We start from the raw sequence: 22,220 nt of genomic DNA, 5'->3' as shown, positions 1-22,220 counted from the left end.
GATTCTTGTTGGCGAAAGTCAACCGTTTTTGTTGATTGATGTGTTAAATAACCGGTTTCTTTCGGGGAACTCTTTCGTGGTATTCGGAAGATCGCACACTTTTTTTACGTTTTCTGCGTGTACCTTCTTTTCTCTTGCTTTCAATTTTTGCATTGCCAAAGTAAAGGCACTGTATTTCACGCGTTCTGTAATTTTCCGAATAAATGCGCTTTCTTCTCGTAGAGTTAAGTTCTTTTTTTGCCTTTTTTTTCGTTTTTGAGGACACTTTCAGCCTTTTTGAATTTTTTTTATAATGTATTGTGCAGTAAAACGATTTCTCTTAATAGTTTTACTAAATTCCCGTTAGAATTTTTTTACTAGGTTGTACGAATATTTTTGTGACCCGCCAAAACTGACATTTTATTTTTATACCTGAATTCCGAATTTATATTTAATGTTTAAATTGCAATAATGGAGATAATTAGGACCTTATCACATATTTCATATGTCAATTTTCATTCAAAACGTTAAACCTCTTTTTTATACTAACATTTTAGATAGTGTGTGAATATTTTTGTGATGGATTGTACTTCAAGAACAAGTAAATTTTAAGAAAATTGTCCTGCATATGAATACTTCAATTCTTAATAACTTTATGTGTGGTTCTTCTGATGTAATGGATTTCGATTTTGAACCTTTTGAACTGATGCGCGGACGTTGATTCTTTTAGTGCCTTAAAGAATTAGGGTGGTTAATATTCCCCAAAATGCGTTTTTTGTGCTCCAAACGTGATATTCTTGGTTATCTGGTTCCACATCAGTTCTCTTCCAAGGAAGACTGAACTGCACCGAGAATTTTTTCAAGACATTGCTAAAAAAACTCCATGAGTTCTTCAATATATTGAACTTCTATAGAAGGAGGTCACCCTATTCAAACGCCAAAGCTCCAAGGATACCTTAACGAGTTGCTGAAAAGTAACATTAAAGTGAAAAGTCCTGTTACATCAACATGCAAAGCGTTTGACTTCTTCATCATCTTTGATGTTTTTGCCAATATTTTTTTAATCATTTTTAGAGTTTTTTGAGGTTGGTTCTACGGTACCGTGTTCTTCAGCTTTAAATATTAAAATTCTGGCATTGGAGGCTCCAAATCCACACCTTCGTTTGGATAATTAGTTCAACGTGTTTACCTTAAACCCCTGAATATTTAATTCGTTCAAAAAGAAATCCCCACGATGCGCAAAGTAAAAATTCAATTAAATCGTGGTGTTTGCGGCACAAAGCGCAAAACCTACCAAACCATGTTACGTATGAAAACAAATAATAATTGTTTCTCTTTGAAGTTGGACCTGCAGCGTTTCAGCCAATTTTAACCCTTTTATACGCGCGCCATTTGTTCGTGTCGGATTAATTGCAATTGCTGTTGGTGAATTTCAACATGGCCTTAGTTAAGCTCGATTATGCCAAAATTCCCATAGTTCAAAATTCTGGTTAGAGCCCATGAACTTTGGTGCAAAAAAATACTTTTCTTATGGGACAATTGGGTGCGTTATAACTTATGCGTGGAAGCAATTAATTTGCGTCTCTTTTGTAAAATGTCAGACTCACTCGTTAAATTATTAAAGTTTAATCGAATTACGAATGTTCCGAGCGAAGGAAGATTCGGTGTAATTAATTGATCCTAACCCCCATCATGAGCGTCTGTTTACGCACACAATCATCTGGATTTAACGTTAAATGAATTAACATGTTTCCCACTTGGTCATTTAATATGGACGTGGGTTTTCCGATATTGCTTAATCAACATTTGAAGGTTTAACAGCTCTGGAAATATGAACAAATTTACTTAGTTACTTTAAGGAATTTTCTGGATTAGAAAATTACTAAGGATTTATCTCCTCTTTGTTAAGGTAGCTTTAAGTGCTTAGGATAAAATATCGAGCCCATTACGCGGTTTAAACTGATGGTGTTGTTTTTGAAACCCATTTTTCTATACTAACTGTCGGAACTGTAGTAAAAAATAATAAAACCTGTAAGGTGTCAAGTTACTGAAAAATATTACAGCGATTTAACGCATTCATCACCAGATAGGTGGTTCATATTACCGTGGAGTTGAATAAATTAAAAGAGACGAGGCGGGAAAAATTGTTGATTATTAGTACTTGATAGAATAGAAAGTTATAATTGGTGTGTTGATTAAATATTGCCCTGTCTCGTTTCTGATGGGATTTCATCATAATTGAAACGCATGCATTTCAACAAAATCCGTCTCAACTTAAGGAATTCTACACTTGAATTTATATTCCTTGATAATTATTACCCATGGACTAATAAAGATTTGATATATTCTTGGGGAAATAGCTCCAACACAATATTTCGTCCTATCTTTGAATCTTTAATTAACACGGCGATACATGCATAACATTTACGTGCTACAAAGTCGGTTGATATCTTGTTACCGATTTAATTAAACTAACTGTTCTTAACAGTGGTAACAAATTGGGAAAAATTAGTGAAGTGCATATTTTAACATTCATTCAGAAATTATAAGCTCAAATAATGTATAAATTATGTCGCGGAGTAACACTTGAAATGCTGGAAATTGGTGGTTTTTATCAAAAATTGGCTCTTAGGTATCTCAAAACTGTAGGATGATTTCTTGAGTGGCGAGCAATTAAGTCTCAATCGAATCTAAGCAAGAATAAATCTATAATTTACTTTGAATGTCGAATCGGTGGGACCTAAACATTTTTAATCGGGAATTTTGCGATTTGTAAAAGAGCAAGTGGTTCATGTTTTCGCTATCGCATAAACCTGTAACGTCAAATCTCTAATCCTTTGGACTACAAAGATTTTCCTATCGAAAATTTAATGTTTATACTGTTTTCCGTTCAGGTGGTCAAGATCGCCTAAGTCAAATTCGATCCAAATCCGACGCAAATCTAACTAATTCTCATTAGTCTTGCAATATGTAGTTATTTTCTTCGTCCGGAGGACTAACAAAACCGTTCCAAATCACGCACAATATTCCCACTACGAGCTTGCAAGAACTTTTATGCTCATTCTCACTGCATTTTTAGTATTTTCAGTGGGTTTGGTTTGAATAAATATTTCAACAAGCTTTTAGAAATAAGACCCGGTAGGGCATTTTCGCCCCATGAAGTGCATAACCCTAAAGAGCGATGCCGTCTTTTTCAATCGAATGCATTTGAAAGGTCATTTATCTTCATATGAAGTGTCTCCGGCATGGAAACGTCGTAAATTTTAGGTATTTCCGCGAGAATACGTCCTAAGAGATTGCATGGCCCAAAGGTAAATAAATGTTCCCCGAGTGCAACTGAAATATTTAATATCAGTTGGTAATCATTTCGAGAATTGCTAACCACGAAATTGAGCCTGATTTTCTGTCTATATATTATTTATTGAGTCCTTAAATGTTTGAAATATCGAAAGATAAAAGCGATCGAAAAACAACATTGGAAGATATGGCCGCTCATTAAATTAATTGTCTGATTATTTTGATTTGGGTAAATTACTAAAAATTATAGGACAAATTGTAGGAAAACACAAATGTGAAATTATAGGGCCAGGTAGAAATAGCATTTTCTATCGCTATTGCTCATTTATATTGTAGTAAGCTTTTTGTGGTTTTCATCGCACTAATGCCAGATACATTTCCCAAATGCCCAGTTTAATAAATGATCATACAAAACATTTATAGCTTGAATATTAATACTAGACCTAAAAACTATAAGAAACTTAATTCAACATTTTTTTTATGATTTTCCGCCTCGGTCGATCACACTCCTCACAATTTTCGTCGTTGGTTTTGCATTTTCAAAGCAAACACCCTCAGATGCAGAAGTTGTGATTCAGATGAAATAAAATGCGACGTTCCCATAATTGTTCCAATTCATTTTTAGAACTTTCAAATTAATTGATTTCTTAAAGACATCAATACGCAAATAGGTGAGAAACTTATACTTTTAAATTTAGCTCTTGTAACACTCTTTCCAGAACTTGAACCTTTTCCTGGTCCTTATTTTTGCGTTGAATCAATTTTACCTATTTCCTGGATTTTCGGGACTTTTATCAAAGGGGATTCAGATTCAATATTTTTAATTTCTAATTTCTTGGTATCCTGACCTACTTATATGTTAATTCCACTTCTGATTTCCTACAACTGAACATGCAATGTGTACAAACCGGCAGCAGCTGTTGCAGTTTTTGGTTTGAGGGTCTTGAGCTTTTTCGTAAGTCCGTCCAGATATGTTTGAACCTGGAAGCATTGGAACTCGAAATCTCAGCTTTCCCCTGGCATAATAAATAACTTCTTGGATTGCTGTTTCATTTGACTTGTACATCCAAAATAATGAACCTTTAAAGATATAAACCTGCTAGTAGGCTAGAAACTTCTAAAGTATTATTTTATAATATTTTATTATTTGTAACTTCCGATCACTACATACAGCGATCAAACTCTCTTTTGATTTGTCTTGCTTTCTCAATGTTTCTGTATTTTGCGGGATATCTTTTTTCCAATTTTCGGATATCTGAATTCGAAGAGTTTGTTTCACTTTTGATTTCCAACAATTGCACAACGCTCGATTTGCAGACATAAGTTGAACATTTTGCTGGCCTGTTTCTCTGCCGTTTATTCAAGGTTTATCAATTCCTACACCCTCCATGACCATTTCGTATTTCCGGATTTTCATCCGTATTTATGTGTTATGTCGCCTTTGATTTCCTGTAAATTGTCGTTTTTAATTTCTATCTTTGCAGAAAACTCTTCCTTTCTCAACTTATCATTTGTCGCAATCGGTCACTTTGTAAGCAATTACTTAAAAAAAACTAAAAATTTTTACTTCCATACAGTTTTCTCAATGTTCATTAAGAACCTTCTACCTTCCTTTGAAGTCATAACTTTGCTTATGACTGTTTATAACAAATTGCAGTAAACGGTCTTTAATATCATAACAAATCTTAATACACAAGACCAGGAAGTGGTAATGGCAATTTTTTCTCGCACCCAGCAGTAAATAACGGCAAATTAGTACTAATTACTCCAACATCTCGTTTCGGTCTGATGAATTCTGGTCGTGATGTCACTTTCAGTCGAGATTCACGTACATCAGTTTTATAAAGTACCCGGTTACTAAACCGACTTGAGTACTTCCCGTTATGGTTAAACTCCATTTAAATGAATCTTCACGCATGCATGAATGGTGTAATTCCTCACGAAAAAAGACTGGAACCATTAACGTGGACACCCAGACCCATTTCGAGCTACGGTCCTTTCAGTTATAAATAATGGGACTGCGCTTCTTGGTTATCAATTAGGACCTCGTATTGAGGTGGTAAGTTTCAGAATTACATGAAGAATTTTGTTTTTTTTTCCATACCTACATACAGTTGCTGGGATGTTGGTTTCAGATAATGTATACAAAGTTTTCAAAAGCTTTGTATTTTTGCAATACCTTAGCACACAATAACCAAATTATTAAATTATAATATTTTTTTGTGTTTTTTTTTAATTTTTATTGGCTCTTTGTATTTCCAGCTTCAAATATATAAGTTCTTTAAAGGGTCCCAGAGAAAAGGGCTAAATGTGTTTAACTCTGGTGAGCGAGGTGGCCAATGTTGAGTTTTGAAATTCCCTAGCATTGATACTGTATAGACCACATTTCGTGATTTAATATATGTATGTGTATATTTTCCAAGCCTGATACATCAGCAATCATACGTAGGAGAAAAAAAATATGTCCATTACGTTGTAAATCATCTTGCATTCTCCTTTTGACGAAATAGTGTCTTCAGAGAGAATTTTATTAGCAATTTTTCATTATATTACACGCATCACGCTCCCCACTCTATTAGCAGGATACTTCTACTTTTTCCTATATAAAACCTGTCACAGTTATAAAACTCTAAAGCTGCATTCTTACATGCCACCGCTCCTGAAAGTTACCCCTTAACTTGATTTAATTTTAAACATTCTTGTAATTTTTAATCTAACTACACTTAGAACAAAGGTATACAAAGACTAGATAGAATAGTGGATTGTCCATCTAACACATGCAAGTTAAATTCGTATGTCAGTAATAATTACATCCCGTTCAGACGACAATCCAATTTGCCATTTTAGGTTCGCAATAATTAGATATATAGGGCAGGATAGAGCTTATTATTAGGTTACGTGTCCCGCCCCTTTTTAATGAACAGCAAAGAGAGAGTGCTCACTGTACGTTTAACCCAATTTAGTCGAGCTTTTGCCCCCATTTTTAAACAATATCGGTTCTTTATTAAAAGACCCTAGGAACTTTGTTCGGTATCTGGGTCGAGACGAAATAACGATTAAATTAATTACTATTCCCGCTTTTGTCCATTCATATATCGAAAATCCTCCACTTTACAGCGACATGTTTAAAAGTAAAATCCGTTTATTACAAAAGCAGACTGACGTCATAAACGATAATGAATTTTTGCCAACCAACAAATATAGTTTTATCTTTGTTGGAACGCCATTTTCCTGCGTAGTTACCCCGTTTTCGGGACAACCTGATGGGGCGTGGCACATATTTTTGAAAATTTTAAATATTAAATTTTCAAAATTTTGAACGCAAAGTATGCTTTTTGTGTATTTTTGTTTCGTAGCTCGTTTTGAGTTTCATTCGAGTTGTTTACACCGACTATTTAAGTTTTTCGGCGTTATTTTGTAGATTTGTTTTTAAACGCACTGATCTTATTGTAAAAAAATAATAAATCGTACTATGTATACATATATAGAACGAGTTTATGAAATAATGCTTTAATACTTAAATAGTTGATGTAAACACGTTGCGTCTGTATTTTGAACAGAAACGAGATAAGAAGGGTCCTTCATTGCCTTTAATTGCTGTGCGAGAGGCAAGTTTATTCCATACTATTAAAATTGAAAAGTTAATTAAAAAAGTTGGGTGGAAAAAATACGAAAATACAGTCTTGAGACTTCTACCGTATCATTGCGTTTTTAATACAATGGAAAAAATAAGGGGTACTGCGAAAAATTACTATAATCGATATGTTGGCAGAGATAGTAATACGGAAATCGGTTGCCTTAATATATGGCATGGAGCACTTGCAGCAATAACTCTTGAAATCTGGAAAAAAAATGGTCCTACGTATTGACAAAATTATTAATCGGTGGTATGAAAGAGAGCACGTTCTGGATCGGAACGAACTCTTGCCCTTAATTATCAACGTGAATGAAGATAGCGACAGCAGCGAAAGTAATATTCTGTCAGATTGTTAGATAGAAATTAAACTTGTTGTTTTTTTAAAGTTATTTAACCAATTTTAAGCCAAAAGTACTAAAGTAACTTTCAGACAACTTCACACTGTTTAATGGTCGCATACATATCTACTACCATCAAGATCCACTTTAAACCAAGACGCTCTAAAATTGTGTCAGGTTTGGTAACATCGCGTATTATTTGAGTGATGACGTTAGTTTGGTTTTATAATAAACCTATTAGAGTTTTGGGTAGCCATGAAGTCTTTTACCACGTGAAGCCCCCCAAATTCAGTCTATATTTCCATAAACATGTGCAAAATGAACAGGCGTCGTTCACATACCTTTGGGAAATTCGAATTATGCATATCAACGTCGGTTCGAATCAAAATGCGTCGTCTGGCTGGCGGCGTTCGAACCGACCAAAAACTCAATTATTATTTTCATTTGTGGCCCCCGGAAATCACAACTAATTTGCTATCTTGCACTGACTGGAAAATCAAAGCTGATAATGGTGTCCCATGGGATGTACATGCACCAGGTCCCCGTCGAATCGGGCAAGTGAATATGAAAATTTAAGCATGTAGTCACAATTTGCATCTGCGGTGAATGGAAAATGAAAATTGCCAGTAGGGGAAAGGAATTTAGAGTCAATCTTGCAAGTGTAAATACATGGATAAGGCCATTTTCCGGACACTTTCCATATAAGACCTGGAAATCAACTGAACAAAGTTAAATTTAAGGAAAACTCGTTAGGACTGAAGGTATGTCGAATCATAAATTTTTAAGATCTAGAGATACCTTTTCCAATTTTTTTTAACTAAATTTGTTTTGAATCGTCTTGATTTATGGCATTGAAGGTTGAAATTAATATAAGTTGCTAAGGCAAGAGCCCTTACAGAATCTATGTTGGACTATTTTGATTTGTCTCGTAAATAGATAAATTTACTACCTCAAAGATAATTTGAAATTACTCTGTATCTGGTAAAATGACAGTGATTTGTAGAAAGCTCAAGAAATATCTATTTAGGTATGAATTCGCTTGAGCATTTTGTATCGAACGAACCGAACGTACCCTGCGGGAATCTTCTAAATTTGGTGATAAAAGCGTCCAAGTCGTTCCGAATAAATTTGAACACGCCAAATATTATCAGAATTTTTTCGATAAACTGGAAATTTTACTTGTTCATATCGTTTTTTTCGTACGCAATGAATATATTGTATTTTTAGGAATGATAGGATCCACCAAACGCGTTAATTTTTAAAAAATTCTGTACGCATACGTTTGAAATTTCTAAAATGCATGTTGCCCATCCATATCCTTCAACATTGCCAATTTTTATGTAGTAAAAATATAAGCGAAACATCCTTTTACGTCGAAATTTTTCATTCTGTAATGAAAACAACTAATTTTTTGACAATATTCTATTTTTGCGAATTTTAAATGAAAATTTCTCAAATTGCATTCCACAAGACTCCAGGATCTCCAATGATTCCAAGTATTCAGAGTTAATGTTAGATCCGTATCGGGAAATTTGAGCGAAAACCATGAGATCAAAAATGTTCAAATGTTTTCTAAATTTTAATATATCTTTACTAGTTCTAAAAATTTATCTAGGGCAGACTGCAGTAACTCTTTCAGTTTTTGACATATTGGTCAGTCTGATACCTATTTTGTCAACTTTAAACCCTATTGGAATGAAAGTTTCTCAAGCTGCAGTTTCGAGAAGTAAAGATATTATAATGTGAACGATATCAGTAATCTCTAATTCATAAGAATTTCTACGTAAGGTAACAGAAGAGGAATTGGCGATATAGACTCGAATAAAAATAAACCGAAAGAGCATCTTTAATATCCGGAGGCATATTGTTTGTATTCTAATCACCTATAATTGTTTTAAATATTTTAATTACCTCGAAGTCCATTAAAATACGCATTTTATTTTATAATACGACAAACACAAAAATAATTATCCTGTCTAAAATCGAATAACCGTGGAAAAAATCCGTAATTAACTCACTTAATTAACGGGATTTAATTGGAAAGTGGATACTTCGCAAAAGCAATCACCCCGCGGACTGGCTTCCAGACAAGAAATAAAGAGAAACAAAGGCAAACTTGCGAAAGAGAGGCATTAATTTATTTTTTTCGAGCTCGTTTTAATCGGCATTTAATTGTTTTAGTTGTGTAAATATTTGAACATTGGAAATTATCTATTTAATTTCATTTTAGAGGATTAAGAAGCGTTAAAAATAAGCTTCCAAAACATAAAAACTGCGCAGCATTCCGGACAAGAAATTGAATAATTGATTCGAGCCGGGAAATTTTCGGGAAAATTGAAAGAAAGGCCGAATTTCCACACCGTGGGACATACACAAACTTTTCCCAGAGGGCTGGGAAATCAATTATAAAGTTTTTAATATCTAACAAAAGAGCTGCAATAAGTTATTTTCTGGTTTGAATTCGGAGCGAATTCTTGAATTCAGTGAATTAATTACATATTCTTTTCGTACTGGATTAAGCAACACTAATGTGATATTTTTAATGAAAAACGATAGCAAGTATTCATTGTTAATCAGCTCCGAAAGACCTTCGCTTATCAGAACCAGCCAACGCCGTTTTGTCTTGAATTTGTTGTCACGTGGATATCTCGCAATTTGCATTTTGAAACTCTTTATTTACTTATAAAGCAATTTCGGGAAAATACACAAAAGCCCGATATTTTCATTATTCAAGCACCAGAGCGGATTAATAACTAAGACGTTGTGCAAAGAAAGGGTGAAAACCGACGAATTAGGATGTAAAGGGATGGTCCACCATCCAAGACAATGTGTTTGGCTTTGCCGAGTTCCGTGATTTTTTTATTAAAATCGAAGAATATATTAATTCGTATTTTTATATTAACAAGTAAATTAAAAATAAGTAAAATTAATCGATTTAGTCTGGCAATTATAGTTAAGCGTTCTTTGAGGCTCTATAATAAATTAAATCCAAAATATTTTGGTTAAAGAGAGACTGTAAATACAGTAAGAGCTCGATAATGTAAACTAATTCAAATCTAGTGCGGTTCATATTATCGAAATATTTACGTTAGCGGACGTGATTTAAATAATAAACGGTTTATTAAAGAAAAGTTACATACATATGTAACATAATTAAACAAATATTCGTGTAATGTATTTTTTAATTAGAAGAAAAATAATTTGCAATTTTAATTTGTGTAAGCTGGCGGTTAGCATTGTCTTCTAATGCTTGCGCACGAAGAACTAAAATATCTGTATATGATACTGGTTTTCTTTCAGCCCAATCCAAATTTTGGTTAAAAACTTGTGTATCTTACATGCCAGTGGCCATATTTTTACCTTAAACGGGAGTGTCCTCATCATCCTCATAGTCTATATTCTTCCTCCTTATTGACATCACTCGTCTGCTTATCTTCGTTCCATAAATTAATATCAGCAGGAGTGCAAACAATGTTGGGATGCACTATTTTTAATAAATCAACTACATCCAACGATACACTGACAAGAACATCAGCAATGGTTCGCAATTGTTCCCTATCTATGTTTAAAGGAACGTCATTTTCATCTTGATCATTGGTGCAAAAGACATTGTTCCAATATTTTTTAATACTTTGCCGCTTAACTGTAATCCAGGCCATTTTATGCAAACTTAAAACATCTTCTCGTAATGTTAACCGTCGCCAAGAACTGTTTACGTCATTGAACCTACATACACATTGTTTACGTTATCACACGTTTCGCTTGATCCTATAGTACGAATTTTGTGTTTACATTAACGCAGTGCTTTCATTATCGCGTGTTTACGTTACCGAGCGTCTGCTGTATTTGATTTTCATATAGTTGGTTCAATGCACAGAGACATTAATCGTTTATTTGTGAAAATTTATTTATATGAGAAAATGGGAATCGGTCTTATTGGTGAGAAGTACGTGATTTTAATTACTTAAAATGAGAAAAATCAGCGGAAGAAAACTGAAAAAACATATGAAACCAATATGGAAATAAATACAAAATATTAGAAGCTAATTGAAAGCCGTTGCAGTCTCTAGTGTCCGGAAGAATGCGACCCCTAATACAAGTCAAGACACTCAAAACTGAATAGGAGATGGAAGATTCCTAAGAAAACATGACCTGAAGAAGGGAAGATGTTCAAGGAAGAATGACATTATGTCTTAGTACAAATCGACCATAATCAGTAAATATTTATTGCTTTTGAGAACATTTCAGATTCTAAAAGGAGTTGGCAGTATATAAAGAATGCTCACAGTCATTTTTCTTAATAAAAGAGCGACCAATTTTTACCCTTCCGGCTTTTGCAAGTTTCCAAAAAATCAGGAAAGCTAAACGTCGGCGTCGTTTTCTTGCTGTTTAGTATGTTTAGGCTATGTGTTCCTCTGGCTTGAGTTGTATAGAAGTGCCAATTTGGCTGTGAATAAAGGAGACGATGCACCAGTTTTGGTAATAAAAAAATGATAAAATTTTGACTCTTTCGGGATTCATGTTTCTCCAAAAATGGAAAAAAACGAGGTATTTTTTAAGAGGTTTCAAAATTAGTATTAAATTTAAATTGTCCTTAAATTCATTGCTAATTTTGGTCTTAAATAAATCTTTCTAAAAGGATAATGGTTTATGGAAAGATATTCTTGTAGCAAACCACTAATAGATTTTTCTGAAATATTGTTTACTACGACTAACAGAAATTATAGTATTCCTCTTTCTGAAAGTCTCAATTTCTTAAATCTTTCTCAGTTAATATTTCAAAAATAATAGGCCAGGTTGAAGTGGCTTAAACTGAATTTTTACGTTTAACTATAACATCAAGTTTCTTAATCCCGGCTACCATTCATTTTATCAATCATCTTTAAGCTTTCCCTTTTCCATAGCTGTGTACGTATACTCATTCCAGTTGCCACTTCTATTATACCCACGTTTATGTTCATACGCTCATTCATCAGTAACCATCTCAGACCATCAATCATAGTGCGTATATACCACTTCTTTAATATTAAAGTACCTACTTCCACACCTAGCGATTTGAAATATGGAATGGCCACGCAATGCTGAATAAAACAAGCTGTCTACCGCATTTATCTCTCCTCCTAAGCATTCAGCATTACATACCCACTGGAATGCATTGTATTCATCATTCTCGTTAAAAATTCTATAACTCATTTGTCAGGGCTTGTTTATTACTCCACCAATAATGTTATTATAGGAGCAGTTGCCGAATTCTTCTCTGTGTACATTTAAAGATAAACTTACTTTACCATACCTTTTTTCACTCCCCTAAGTGTAAATCTGAACTGATTTGAATAATATACATTAGGAACTCGCCCTGATAATATTCAGCCTCACTTTGCTATCTTTTCCGGGGGAATCGAAAACACAATGCCATGGGGAAGACGTGTAAATGAAATTATGCTGATCAGACCCACTGGATGTCATTTTTAATCAGCGCAAAAAAGCCGAGGAAAGGTCTTGTATTATGGAGAGGAGCTCCCTTAAGAGCTTTTCTCACAATGGAGACAAAAAGATTAATTGATTGTGCAATCTGAATGGAAAAATAATATTTTACACGCCGCTGTCTGAAAACATTTCGTCTTATAGTACTAGTAGTGTAATAGTCCAAAGCAATCATGGTTAATAACGGGCTCTCTATTGTTAATCTAATTACAAGCAATGGGAAGTAACAATTTAAGTCTTTTGATTGTCCTTTCTAGAGCTCTTACGTGGACGTTGGTCTTTGTGCCAAGATCCTCTGTATTTTTCTTTATTGCTCTATGGGATTTTAATTGCGTAATTACCGGCCATAAAAATGTCATTTCAGGTTGGGTAATTTGTTGGTCACCGTTTTTGGTTTTCGATTCTCCCACGGTCAACACAATGGATTTGCAAAGATATCCAAATGTTCGACAATTACTGCTCCTACGTAGATGAAACAGGTATCGGTGTAAGAACCATAAATAACGTATTATAGATTTACATTGAATGCGTGCAATGAATTTATATGTTGCAAGTAGCCTATTCCACGACTAAATGGTCCGTTTATGTTTTATGTTTCCTGCTTGAGCCGATCAATTAGTGCCAAGTTATTTTATTTTATGAATGGGCTTCTTAAGTGGCTGCGTGAGCCCGAAATAATTTAAACACTTTGTTCGCATTATTTGCTTCATCTATGAGCAACCACGTAGTCACACACCTGTTCCTCAGTGCCGAGAACTGGTCAGCTGGATTTTCTTAGTTCACCAGGTAAAAGTTGTTTTTAGAAGGGCGGAGCAAATGGAGAATACCTGCCCTGGTTCTAAGAACGAATTGACTTTTGGTATTTCACGGGTTGTAAAATGAGGCACGCGATGTGTACAGATTTCTTTATCGTAAGTTCAGGAACGGATATAAATAAATATATATAATATCTCGATATTTTGTGGAGAGAAAACACTAACCACAAATAAATAGGATAAATCCAATTCGAAAGGATACATCATGATTTTTCAAGAGACATTTGGAAGTATTGTTGTGAAAAAACACCATCCTAAAAGCTCATCATCAGACGGGTCTGAGAAAATTTTCTAAAAAAAAAATCTCCTAGTCCTAAAAAAATATCGCCTATTTTCTTAAGACACAAAAACAATATCTCGGTAACTTTACCAAGAAGATAACACCAATGGCTAGGGAGAAATTTATCAACGATCTGCTCAGAATTCTTCATTTTTATGAAAATGAAAGCTACGGAATTTAATTCTCTTTTTACCACAACGCACTCCTAAACGCACCCGTAAAATTAGGGTGACATAAAAAAAAATTGCTCAATGTTTGTACAGATTAATTTTTGTAACTTGATAAGTCACTGTGAGTTCGTTAATGAAGTTTCGAAAAGGTTATTCATGTAAAAGTTTTATACATTGACGAATACTTTTATGAATGATATTAGAAAAAATAAATAAACATCCAAATCCGCAAAAATCAATTAAGATTAAGTTGTTTAAAAGGAAAAAAAATACATAAATGTACATTAATATACACATCAGGGGTCCCAATGAAAAAAATTTTAATTAATTTTTTGCGGGTTGTAATGTTCAATTGCTTTTTTTCACATCATGTGAAGTTATACATCAAGCTTTTATGTAAATAACTTTTCCGAGCTTCAACAATAAACTCGCAGTAACTTGTCAAATTATAAAAATTAATCTTGTGTAAAGAAATTCAGGGGCTCTTCTCCAACATAGGATGGCTTTTCTTTGAAATCTAAAACAATCTTAAACAATAATTCCATATATCGATGAGCGTTCGACAAAAAAAAGGTTTCATACTAAAATGCCTGCAAAGCGTTATCAATATTTTTTTGTTCTGGAACTTCATTTGTATGTAGCAAATGCTTTCACCGGTTTCATTATCACTGTTATTTTGTCCTTTTGTAGACAAAATAATAATGGAAAGATGGTCGTAGATGGCGCGAAACTACTAGGAACTGTGGAGTAAGCGTATATACGGCGCAACGAGTGTTTCAACGTTATGAAAGGACTGAGCTGCTCACCCGAAGACCCGGATCAAAACGAGGAAGAGTTAGAGATAACCACTTTCTCGTTTATTGCTTTGAGGAACAGAACGACTACGGCAGTTTTCCTTCGAATTCATCCGTAACAAGTGAAAAAGGCAAATGTAGACTGTTAAGAAGCGACTTCCATGCTGGTTGATTATCTTTTCGAACTAGAGCTACAGGGTCTTCACTTTCTCCCGAATTCCGGATTACGAGATTGAATTCTGCACGAGAACATTTGTATTAGACAGTAGTGGATCGGAGTCGCGTATTGTTTCCGATGAATCTCAATTTTGTCTTACGGACTCGGATACACGTGTGAGAGTGTGGCGAGGACCAGGCGAGAGATATGCTCACGCGTGTATTGCTTAACGGCGTTTACTTGATGGACGCTCAGTTATGACATGGAGAGGAATTTCTTTTGAAGCTCGTATGGAGCTAGTCTTCATCTAAAACGGGATTCTGAAAGGGTGCAGGTACCTGACAGAGGCTCTAGAAGACCATGTTGCGTCATTCATGGTTTCTCCTGAAAAGAACGTAAACTTTATGCATCATAATGCAAGGCCCCGCCCTAGTCGCATGGTTACCACTTTTCTTGACGAGATTTAAGTCACGCGATTTCTCTAGTCTGCTTGAAATCCGGATTTGAGTCCGATAGAGCATGTTTGGAATGGGATAAAGAAACGCTTGCGGAGACATCTGCCGGCTCCTAGAAATTCCAGAGAGCTTCACGAAATGTTACTGCAGGAATGGTACAATTTTCTGCATAATGTGATCTAAAACATTATTTGAAATATGCCTCATTGTCTACAAGCTGTTACTGCTGCTAGAAGGGGAAATAGTCGGTACTGAAGTCCGCAAAAATTATGACGTTCAGGATAAATGCATGTTTTTTAGTTTGATTATTTTTAATACATTTTGCAAGATTGAAAATTTGTTTTCATTTGCGCAATCGCGATAAACTCATAGCGCAAAGTTATTAATTATATTACAGGTAGGGAAAATGTGAATAAACTATGGGCTTTTTAATTAAATACAAATTACAAGGTGACCCTAATTTTATGCTCGGGAGTGTATATCGTAAAATGTATAAGATTTCATATAAAACTGGCGACTTAAATCTGTTTATTCACACTGAAGAACTGAAGCCACTCGCTACAGTCTTGGAGCTAATCGATTCTTTTCATTGTTAAACAATGGTTTAATTCATTTATTGGTAAATATCTATCATATCATACGTGAGCTAAACATGTTCAGATCAAGTGAAGTTTGATTACCTTATGAGTAGATGATGAGATTTCATTTGTCTTGTAATACATCTTCACTGTAGAATAGAAAATGATCTCTAATTTTAGTGGGCACTTTACTTCTTAGTGTCTAAAGTGTAAGTTTGCTGTTGATAAATTAGCGATCAAATGAAATTCTCGATTATATGACAGATTTAACAGCATTTTAGGTAAATACTCCTCATTATGTGTATTCAACAAAGCGGGTTTTAAAAACTTGAAGCCTCAACACAACCCACAAAAAACGATTTGCCTACTAATACCAACAAAAGCATTATAAAATATTCAAAAAAACTCAAATATGTATCTGTAATATGATTATAATGACTCCCACAGCAGAGAAACGATAATGGCCGGACTATCAAATCGGGGGAAAAATATAGTCGCGTACTTAAAGTCATTCAGCACATCCACGTGCAATAATAAATACGATTCGGAAAGTTTTTTGATCTTCTTTTTTTCCTCATCCACCGTAAAAATAAATGAAAAAAATCAAAACATTTTCTTGCTGCCTGCGAGCTTTTTCACTGAGACGGGTCTTTTGAAGTCGTGAAAGCGTGAAAGCTGAGCAAAGGGAAACTGCGAGACTGATGATGGCCACGTCGAAAACTCGTTTGAAATGGTTTCTTGACATTGAACAGAAAGGAAAACAGGCACAAATATAATTTGAATAAATTATATTAGTGTGGATGCAATCGCAGAAATGCTACAGAACCAAGAAGAAATTGATGGAAAAACTTACTCTCAAAGAAGCTCTACGGCATACAGTCAACTTACCTGAAACAGGGAAGAAAAAAATTATTAAAAAAATAATAAAAAACATTGTTAATTACAATATCGTATTCTCGGCTAAATATTTCTGCGACAATTATCTCATCATTACACGATCATTTTAAGAAAATAAACCATATTGAAATTTACATAAAATCAAGTCTCAGCAGACATGATAAAAATGTCATAATTGCGGCTAAGCGGTTTATCGTGAAAGAGGATTTTCAGCTGGAAATATGTTAATAATATCTAGACATGGGATCTGAATAAAACGTCGATGAAGCCATTAACGAGCTTGATGACAAAGTTAAGATAAAGCTCTGGTGGATTCGACCAATTAAAGATTTATCGGAAATTGCTGGCTTCTTGGGGATAATCGTCTGTTCATAATGAGTCCTAGTACAACAAAAAATCAGCTTATTTACATTCACAGCTATTTTGAATGGTGAAACTCTATACAGATTTAATTATTGCTACACAAGCCAGGAGAGTACTGAACACAGTTATATGGTACTGACCTTCCTCTATTACCGAGCCAAGAAGAGAATTGAGTTGTCCTTATGGATAATAAGCTTTAAACCGCAGATGTTATGCATCGTAATGCGGCTTATGTGATTAAGGCATTATTTATGACGTTATCTTTCATCTTTGGATGGGTTTTAGTATTGCAAACTTCTATCACCACAAAGGGAAAAATGTATTGCTCACTAATCTACTATTGAATTATTGATGATCACTTATATTATAAAATAGCGAAAGTTTGTGCATTTAATTTTTGTTCTGAGCTTCATCTGAAGATTCAATTACAAATAGAAGTAATTTTTTATGCAGGGTGTCAAAAAAAAACGGGCGAAGCCATAATATTTCAGTTATTTATAAACGGATTTTGATGAATTAAAAATCAAATAAAATTATATTTTTCGCAACTCGTCCAAAGATAGAGTTTAAAGAATTTTTAAGAAACGCAAATACCATACCTACATTTTTCAAACAGGACAACATGTGCAAACCAACGATTCTATTCGACGAATTCAATTCCCCAGTCATGTCCTAAACAACTGAATTTTCAATATAAATATTCATCACATTGGAGCAAAGAAAATTATCAATTTGTAGTGAAAAATAATTTTCAAAGAACTTTTGGGTTCAATGTGTGATGTGAACCTTTTATTTTATCGGTTGGTTGATTCCAGCGAGATATCACGAACTATTGACCAGTCATATTGATGAATTCCTAGACAATTGACCGTCTAGGGAATTGAACAATATTTAGTTTCCACAAGATGTTGCAATGCTTCATAATGCCCGAATATTTATTGAAGAATCAATGGCCAGTTCGTTGGCCAGCTGGTTCACCAGACCTTTCTTTGCTGGATTTTTGGTTATGGGTTATCTTCAAAAGAAAGCCTATGTCTCTCAGCCAAAAAATGTCGAAATTTTAAAACAAACAATTACCAATGCTTGCCAGTAAATAGCACCAAATACTATCATAAATGCTACGCATGGTGTAATTTGAAGATGTTAGTTATGTGTACAACATGGTAATAGTCAAGTCTCGAAATATCTTTAGAAACAATATTTTGTGCAAACTAGGAATAAATACGTTGTTAAATGCAGAAGAAAATTTCTATTTGTAATATTCAAGTCAATGTATTATTACTCAAAGAAATAAGATTTTTCAATTCTTTCAATTTAAAATTGTTTTAACATTAGTTTGTTATATATTATTAAATTAAAAAATATATTTTCTTCCAAAAAATGTAGAAAAAGCATAGAATTCTATTTAAAATTCTCAAGTTGAAATTTGAAGCAGAAGAATTTGAGTTAAAAAAAATAAGTTTGACGTTATTTAGTAGTCTAAAAAATATCAATTTATTTGATTTTTACTTCATCAAAATCCGTTCATAAATAATTAAATTATAGTTTTGCCCGTTTTTTTTTAAACACCCTGTATGTAAAAGTTGTTCTTGCATCTGTTCGGTTCCCACGTCAGCAGATAAAAACCAATATTCTGTGAAGATATTCATTCCGACAGAGCCCTTTATTATACCCATATATCTGAAAATCATCTGGAAATAGCAAGAATCACGTCCCGTTCGTTTATCGTCATGGTATCCATGACTTCATTGCGAATTATGGATAGCGCGAATGAATCCCATCCCAGGTGTGTTATACGGGATTTTTCTATTTCAGATCGGACATGTGTGATTTAATTTGAATTGGATTTACGAATTTCGGTTGAAATTTTTCCTTAAAAGTTTCTTCAGTAAAACTTTTTATTCCAACCACGACTGAATCCACTCGTCCATCGACGACTCCAACAAAACAACTTAATGCAATCGCCAGCTATAAAGACCACTAAAATGGTTAATGGAGAATTATCTAAATTACGAGTAAAAACATGGGTAAAATTTTAAAACGGGGAACGATTAAAAATCACTTAAGAGGTTCAGTAAGTGCCATTGTTACAACCATAAAAAAGATTTTAAGACGTCTATGTCTGATTATACGGTGATGCTGACTGAGCTGCGTTATCTCCCGCAAATGGACCACCGAGCACGGTAAAAGCGTGTGGTAAAAAGACAAAATGGCCCTTTATGTTTAAAGATAAAGTTTTCTGAAAATTTATACCTGCTGCATTGTTGGAAGTAAATAACATAAGGCTAAATTAAATGTACGCTAATGGATAAAACTAAGGAAATTTTCGATATCACTGTTTTTTTTTAATATTTCCGTTGAACTAATGTGGTTTTATATAGTGTAATAATATATGTATACAAGCTAATAAAAGAAGTATACTGACATATACTACATATAGTTTGTACTATAAAGATAACTGTAAATTATTCTATTTAAAAAAAAAAGTTGGACAAAACTAAATAAATTCTGGAAAAACCGGAACAATAAACAATACTTGTGGATAAAATAAATTCAACCAAATTAATCACATGCCAGCTTTATTCTTAACAACCTCCCTACACTTTCTGGGCATCTATTTAGGAAGAGTATTTATTTTGGACATATCCATATTACTCTATTTCTTTTAAATGGATGGTTTTATATCTCTATATCCTACTTTATGTTTAGGATCGTTGTCATGCTGGAATTTCGAATTAATTGGCAGATTATTGTCATAATATGGTTCTATTAAATTTTTCAAAATGTTTAGGGACACAACTTGTTTATTTTTCCTTCAGTGAAATAAATTGGACCCATTTTGTAGAACGAAAAGCATCCCCATAGAAGAATAGAATCTCCACCATTTTTTATTGTGGGTAAAGTATGTTTGGGATCATATCGTTCACCAACTGGACGCCTTATCTGTACTATCTCATTGGATCCGCAAACGTATATTTTTGCCTCGTTACTAAATAAGACTTTTTCCGAAATACTAGATTGCAATGTAAATATTTTTTTTGGTTGGTCTACAATGGTGATTTTGCTGGTCTTTTGTATAGAAGCCTTACCTCATTATCTATCACATTCAGTTGTGCCCTAGCCATAATATTTATACGTCGTCTGTCTAGGTGTTGGCTCGTTTCTCTTGGTCTACCACCACAAGTTCGTTGCAGATCGAGTAACTTTTTTGATATATACTATATGAACGCGATTCTTGTAGGACGTTGTACTCGTCGAAATAAAATGTCAGGACAAAGGGTCAAAATTTGTTTTTCCATTAGGGAAGAAAAAATTTGCATAGAAATGAAGTCAAAATGACTTATCAAAAGCTATGATGTTAGGTATCTACAATATGATTTTGATGTCATTTCAACGTTTTATTCGCTAAATTTCAGAGTTTGATACCCAGATACACGTTTCAATTCAGGAAGTGCAAAATTACTCTATACGACGTCAAAATTACTTGTCAAGAATACTTGGTGTCTATGTCGAATTCAGGTATCGCTCTTATTGCGAGATAGATAAATTTGGTCATCGAATTAGAAAATTTCTGGTCACAAAGACGAATTTCTTTTCCAAACATGATGAAATTGGAAGTCAATTGAACTATTTTGAAGGACAGAATGACACATAATAAAACTTAGTATGTATTAATTCAGTTCCCAGTGTTTGTTTAAAAATGATTCAGAGCGATATATCGAACGCTGATATTATATTCTGCATTTGTGTATTTTGTATTTTTCACTCTTAAATTGAGTGTCAGCTTTAATTTTCTTGAGTCCAATTACCACATTGTCCACAAGGCTACACCGACTAGTTTAGGCTCATAGTTACACTTGTGGACTTGTAAACTTGCAGTCTGCTAGTGATGACATTTCCTCGTATCTTGTACCTCTTTAATACTTTGGATACTACGGATTTGTGCAAAAAACTTTTTTAGCTATGTTTTCTTGTCTCGTTCTATTCAGAAACAATTTAACAATTTTTAAACGCAAATTTTCTGATAAATATCTTTCGATAGGCATCTCGCAATGCTAAGGACTAAATTCATCCATGTATTCTACACAAAACATAGGTAAAATTTTTTATCTAAAATCTTTATTTCGATCTAGTATAAATCGTAAATAAGCAAAAAAATATCGATAAGAACAATAAAAAAGTGTACTTGTAAATAAGAGACGGTAGACACGAACGTTGCACAAAAATCAAATGAAATTTATATCTGAAAATTTCAGAAGTTTCCATAGTTTTGTCCCTTAATGTACATCAGGTTCGAATCATAAATGACACAATAGAATCGAGAATACACATTGAAAGGCATCTTCTGACAATAACGACCCGTTAAAAAAATCACGATAAATCACAGAGGTAATTACATGGCTATAAAAGCGTAATTTAGCAAAGAAGCAAATTGCGGAAGAAGTCAATTATACTAACAGTTTTATGAGGACAGTAAATGTCGATTACAACCTATGTCTGAATTAAGCAGATATTAAAATATGAATAATTTACCACAATAAGAAGTATTTCATGAACTCTCATAAATCTCTCCCTCAATGATGTAGGTATATATAAAAGAGATTACAGACTTTGGCCGAACATCTGTCATACAGATGAGAGCAAAGAGTGATTTATGAACGGATCTAAATTAAAATTACCATGCAAAACTGTTGTGCAAAGCTGAGCTTATTGTTGAGTATATGCTTTCGGGATATTTTGCATGATAGAAAGTTAATCCAATATCTCCCGTGGAAAAAGCTCCTTATGTGGGAGCACGAGCATGTTTCATGCTACCAACCGCAATATATGGTGGTAGTTTGTGTATGTATATTGTATAATACAACCCATCATCCTAATTTGTGGTCATGAGCTGATGCGCCATACTAAATTTGCAGGGTACACACGACGTATTGCGTGACTGTGCTCTATCCCTCAGAGATAAAGCCGCCCTATCT

General features: G+C 33.9%; 1 protein-coding gene and 1 long non-coding RNA gene across 3 annotated transcripts in view; both read right to left on the bottom strand.

Moving 5' to 3' along the window:
* The window catches only part of sli (slit guidance ligand), a 166,079-nt gene that overhangs the window by 34,522 nt on the left and 109,337 nt on the right, over window positions 1–22,220 (bottom strand). The gene's annotated exons all lie outside the window — the stretch shown is intronic.
* LOC136341172 (uncharacterized) lies at window positions 14,868–20,527 on the bottom strand. Its single transcript, XR_010732453.1, has 3 exons — window positions 20,334–20,527; window positions 15,397–15,518; window positions 14,868–15,335 (listed from the first exon to the last, which is right to left on the bottom strand). It is a non-coding gene; the product is annotated as an uncharacterized lncRNA (long non-coding RNA).

This window comes from Euwallacea fornicatus, chromosome 9 (genome assembly GCF_040115645.1).
Source record: "Euwallacea fornicatus isolate EFF26 chromosome 9, ASM4011564v1, whole genome shotgun sequence".
In the NCBI taxonomy this organism is placed as follows: domain Eukaryota; kingdom Metazoa; phylum Arthropoda; class Insecta; order Coleoptera; family Curculionidae; genus Euwallacea; species Euwallacea fornicatus.
This window is presented reverse-complemented; position numbering and strand designations above follow the sequence as displayed.